Below are 6,042 nucleotides of genomic sequence, written 5' to 3'. Positions count from 1 at the left end.
ACCAGTCAACAAACTGTCTAAAACAAAATAAGATAAACAAAAAAACTATGAGGCTATCTTCTCTGTCTCAACAAATAGCAGCTCGACTGTGGAGTCTTCCTTGACACTTCCCTCTCCCTTACTCTCTACCCTAATTCAATTTATTATCAAATTCTGTGGATTCTATCCCCAAACTATGTTTTGTCCGTCACTTTGCTCCACCTCTACTGTTTTGCCTATAGACAAAGAAATGGTCTTCAAACCAGAACCCCCAGAAGAAGCACAGACTTTCAGGAGTGTGAGGCTAGTGATGGTTTTAAAGGAATCCATTTATAGATCCAGATCTTTATACATACCCTTTGCTAATCGTCATGAAGATTTGCCTTTCCTAACCTTTCTTTCGAAATCTTTCTTCACCCACTTTACAAGAAAAGACAAGTCCTCTCCCATCTGGAATCCCACTGTGGTGCTTTCCAGGTGTAAAAACTCTCGAGAACACCGCAGAGCCAATGCAAAAAAAAGAAAAAGAAAAAAAAAATTTAAAGGAAGGAGCACTTCTTTCAACGATTGATTAAAGCATGTATAAGGGCCGGGAGTTCATGTGCGCAGTGGCTCGTGGGCTCCAGGGCCCAGCGTGCGCACGGGGGCAGGGCGTGCACACCATGTACGCGGGCGATGTGCTGGACGAGGATCCCCCCGTGTACCCCGGCCCCGCCAGAGCCACCAGTCTCGGCCTGGGCCCACAAGCCTACGGCCTCCCGCCCCCACCTCCGGGGCCCCCGCAGTACCCCGACGTTACCGGCTACTCACGTGGAGCGCGCCCTTCTCTGCGCCGAAGGACGAATAGGCCCCAGCCGCCAGCCTGGCCCCGCTGGCATTCGGGCCCCCTCCGGACTTCAGCGCGGTGCCCGCGCCCCCCGGGGCCCGGCCCTGGTCTCCTGGCGCAGCCCCTCGGCTGCCCAGGCACACCGTCCTCACCCAGAGTGCAAAGCCGGACACCCTGTGAGGGGATGCGGTGCAGCCTGGCGGCCAGAGGCGGCGTTGGCAGCGGTAAGACCTGGACCAAAGACAAATACCGCGTGGTCTGCCCTGACCACCACTGCCAGGAGCTGGAGAAGGAATTCCACAACAGCCCAGCCGTTACATCACCGTGCGGCGGAAATCAGAGCTGGCCGCCAATCTGGGGCTTACTGAACGCCAAGTGAAGCTCTGGTTCCAAAGTCGGCGGGCAAAGGAGCGCCAAGTGAACAGGAAGCAGGAGCAGTCACCCCTGCCAACCCATGATGTCACCCCCACTCCAGATGGGCCGCCCCTGAGGGGCCTGTGCCCCTGCTCCGCCAGCCTCCTGGGCGCCTCCTCCCCAAAAGTGCCTGTCAAGGAGGAGCACCCGCCGTAGCTCCCTGACCAGCCTTGTGGGCTGGGGGCCTTGGGGACTCAGGTGCTGGGAATGTGGCTCATGTTGGGGCCCAGGAGGCCTGGTGTAAGTCCCAGTCCTGCCACTGACCTTCTGAGTAACCTTGGACAAATCACCCACCCAGCCCCTGCATCCCCTGGGCCCATCAGTGCAGTGAGCCTTCTGGATAAGGACCTTTTCCAGCTCTGGTGTTCTAGGCCTCAGGGGGATTAGGGAGCCTGGGGTGGGAGGTCTTAATCCCCAGCGGGCTAGGGCCACCCAGCTCCTCTTCCATAGGCTCAAAGATGGGAGGCCCCTGTAGGGACTAGACTCCTGGAGAAAGGAGATGGAACCCAGAGAAGATGGAAGGCTTGCAGACCATGACCTGAGGTGGGAGCGGGGGGTGGGGGGGTAGTGTGAGCTTACACCTGCCTTTTCCTGCAGCCTCACCTCTACCTGCCCCCATTGTAACATGCCTTGAACCCTCTCCAGGATGCAAAGCACAAAGCCCGCAGGATGGGTCTGAGCAAGAGGCTCTGATGACCGTCCTTTCTGCATTGCAGAGCCATATCCCCTCACTCGCATTCTCAGTGGGGTCTCCATATTGCAGGGGAGGCCCCTGAAGGGGGACACAGGGGCAGAATCCACCCTGCCAAGTTTCTGCTACCTCACCAGGCTGTCACACAGGGCCCAGGCCCCAAGGAACCCCCAGAGGACTTTCTCTGGATCGAGCAGACCTCACAGCTGGGCAAGCATTCCACAGAGAGTGGAATCTCTGGGATGCAGCTTCAAGAATAAATTTTTTTCTCTTTTTTTAAAAACGCATCTATAAACATATTCCTATTTTTCTCTATCTTTATTTCTGTGAAGAATGAAGAGTGGTGCTAGAAATGGCAGCTATTGGGATGTCCTGGAATCAGATTATTGAGCAATGTGGACATTGGATTGATGAGGACTTAATTAATGGACTCCTGTCTTCCACACCCCAACCAGTGTCCGAGAATTCTTTACTCTTAATGCAGAGGCGAATGAACACAAAACAGAGAGGATTGGTAAAAAATATTCATTACTAAATAGGGCTTTTTTTAATGTGTTAAAATGTAAGCAATATTTTCCAGCTATTTGTAATACTCATTCCTATCAGATTTCATTAGCTGGAAATAAAAGCACTTTCAAAGAGTGAAGCAGTACTCGTTAGTGACACATTCTTTTAATGTAACTAGAATATTTTACAGAACATCAGATTCTTTAAAACACACTGCATGAAACCAGAGGACTGAAATATTAAGTGATTTCTTTTAAATTCATCCTCTTATACAGTAAGTTAAAACATTTAATTATATCATGAACTATATATTCCAATTACATTCAATCTTCATCTTACTTCATTTCATAATATATGTAATATTTTTTATCTGCTATAAAAAATTACTTCCTAGATGCTGGACTAAATAGATTTTTTAGCTTCATATGCTGTTCTCTCTTATTAAATACAGGGATTATTTTGACCTTGATGTATATGACATGAACAGAGCTATTTCTGAAGTAGTGTCTATGATTCTTACTTTATAGCAAAAGCTGATGACCAGCTTTCAATACTAAGGAAATATCATGCTTTTAATCACACACCTTCCTTCATATACAATTTATATTTTAACTACATATTACATTTCATCATTACAATTTAAGTAATGAGAAATGTATATAGGTTTATTCTTATTTAACTTATTAAAATGAATAAATTATATCTACATTATTTATCATGATTTGACTGGTTTTATCAATCCATTTTAAAAATGCCTTCATAATTTCTTTCCCAGTGATTTCTATAGCTTCTGTAATGTTTATTAATGAATTTATTTGAATTGAAAGACGAAGTCAGATTTTATGATCAGAAGTCAGTCTGATTTAGCTAATTGATTTGGCAATGCTAATTACTCAGCTGACAGAATTTCCATTAGGATTCAATGAGCTAAATCCACAGATACATGGTTTGACAAAAAATATTATTGAAAGACATGAAAATAGCAAGAGTCTTTAAAATTGTATTGGCAAATGTGTATTAAAACTTTAAAAAATACTTCCATTTTCCTAATCCTTTCTGAGAACACTGAGTTGAATAAGGTGCCTATTAGTGGGAAAAAAAGGTCTAATTAAGTAATTTGATAAAAAATCTTGGTAATATTTTGGGGAGAATACTTCTCAAAAATTGAGAAAATGAACAATTCTAATGACTAGGTGATCAGCACCATCTTTAGATCTCCCTCTTCTGCTGCACTGCTCGCCAAGGAGCAGGGGGTCCATAGGGCCAAGCTTGTGCCCTTCTCTTTTAGACTGGCCAAGCTGAATGGACTCTTTTCCTGCCACACTCCTGTATAGAACTCCAAAGAGTCTGAGAATTTTAAATTTAAATCTAGCCTTCCATGTCATTATGAAAGTAGATATAGCTATCGATAGATAAATTGACAGATATCAATAGAACATATTTTATTTAACTATGTATTAACTTGATTTACAGTCAATCCTCATTCATGGATTTCATATATATGAATTTTCTCACTAACTTAAATATATTTGTACCCCCCAAATCAATACTTGTGGTGCTTTTGAGGTCATTCATGGACATGCCCAGAGTGGTGAAAAATGTGAGCACATTCCCAGCTGAGGTTGAACAAGGAGACTATCTGCCTTCTCATTTCAGCTCTCATATGGTAAACAAGTAATCTTTCATGGTATATTTAGTGCCATGTTTTTCTCAATTTTATGCTTTCTGGTGGTGATTTTCTTGCTTGAATTGGTCCCCAAATGTCGTGCTGAAGTGCTGTCTAGTGTTCTGAGTGCAAGAAGGCTGTCATGTGCCTTATGGAAAAAATAGATGTGTTAGAAAAGCTTAGTTCAAGGCATAGGTTATGGTGCTCTTGACTGTGAGTTCAGTGTTAATGAATCAAAATATATATTAAAAGGTATCTTTAAACAGAAGTGCACATAAAACAATTTTATGTATTGATCAGTTGATGAAAATGTTGTGAGTAAAGGCTCACAGGGATCTAACCCTATATTTCCTCTAGGAACAATGGTTCAGTATTCACCAAGTCAGTGTTTGTGATGACCTTGTAGAACTTAACTACTGCAAATAGCGAGAATCAACTGTATATTTTCAACAGAGTGAAATATGTAGTATTGAGCCTTCTTCAGTTCTCTTGCCCCAGCCCTGCAAATGTTAGGGCCTCTACGGTTTAAATCAATCTTTTTCAATTCTTTGCTTTCAAAAAAAATTGAAGGAAGATCTAATAGAATTGTTATCTGATAGGTTAAAAAAATAATTTTTATGATAGATTACTATTTGGATTTTTGCATGTAACTCAGAGGTTCAAACAATCATGACAACAAAACTCCTTTCATTCTTACCTGTTGTATTTATCTGAACATGGTGTCACCCCTTTCACTGACAAAAATGAAAAAAGGGACCAGAATTGTTGCTGACCCGTCTCATTTCATCAATAATTCATATAAATCATATTTATCCATGGAGATGTGAAGTGCTTTAAAAAAAAAAGAACCCCATTTATCTCCTTAAAAGTTGATTTCCAAAACAATTTTATCTTGTTTAATAATTATTTATAAAAGTCTCTATTGGACCTAGAAACAAATGACAATGAAAACACGATGCCCCAAAACATATGGGATGCAGAAAAAGCTCTTCTAAGCGGGAAGTTTATAGTAATACAATCCTACCTCAAGAAACAAGAAAAATCTCAAACAACCTAACCTTACAACTAAAGCAATTATAGAAAGAAGAACAAAAAAACCCCAAAGTTAGCAGAAGGAAAGAAATCATAAGGGGCCAGATGGCTTCACAGGTGAACTCTATCAAACATTTAGAGAAGAGCTAATGCCTATCCTTCTCAAACTCTTCCAAAATATAGCAGAGGGAGGAACACTCCTAAACTCATTTTACAAGGCCACCATCATCCTGATACCAAAACCAGACAAAGATGTCACAAAGAAAGAAAACTGCAGACCAATACCACTGATGAACAAAGATGCAAAAATCCGGGCTTCCCTGGTGGCACAGTGGTTGAGAATCTGCCTGCCAATGCAGGGGACACGGGTTCGAGCCCTGGTCTGGGAGGATCCCACATGCCGCGGAGCAACTGGGCCCGTGAGCCACAACTACTGAGCCTGCGCGACTGGAGCCTGTGCTCCCCAACAAGAGAGGTCGCGATAGTGAGAGGCCCGTGCACGGCGATGAAGAGTGGCCCCCGCTTGCCGCAACTAGAGAAAGCTCTCGCACAGAAACGAAGACCCAACACAGCCAAAAATAAATATAAATAAATAAATAAATAAATAATTTTTTTAAAAAAAGATGCAAAAATCCTCAACAAAATACTAGCAAACAGAATCCAACAACACATTAAAAGGATCATACACCATGATCAAGTGGGGTTTATCCCAGGAATGCAAGGATTCTTCAATATACATGAATCAATTAATGTGATACACCATATTAACAAACTGAATGATAAAAACCATATGATAATCTCAATAGGTGCAGAAACAGCTTTTGACAAAATTCAACACCTATTTATGATAAAAACTCTCCAGAAGGTGGGCAAAGAGGGAACCTACCTCAACATAATAAAAGCCATATATGACAAACCCACAGCCAA

At 42.7% G+C, this 6,042-nt stretch overlaps 1 pseudogene; it reads left to right on the top strand.

The window, feature by feature from the left end:
- Positions 1-641: 641 nt before the first annotated feature.
- LOC133087748 (homeobox protein CDX-1-like) lies at positions 642-1,375 on the top strand (annotated as a pseudogene).
- Positions 1,376-6,042: the final 4,667 nt, after the last annotated feature.

This window comes from Eubalaena glacialis, chromosome 3, assembly GCF_028564815.1.
Source record: "Eubalaena glacialis isolate mEubGla1 chromosome 3, mEubGla1.1.hap2.+ XY, whole genome shotgun sequence".
Classification (NCBI taxonomy): Eukaryota; Metazoa; Chordata; class Mammalia; order Artiodactyla; family Balaenidae; genus Eubalaena; species Eubalaena glacialis.
Note: the sequence above shows the minus strand (reverse complement) of the source record. Positions and strands in the feature narration are given on the sequence as shown.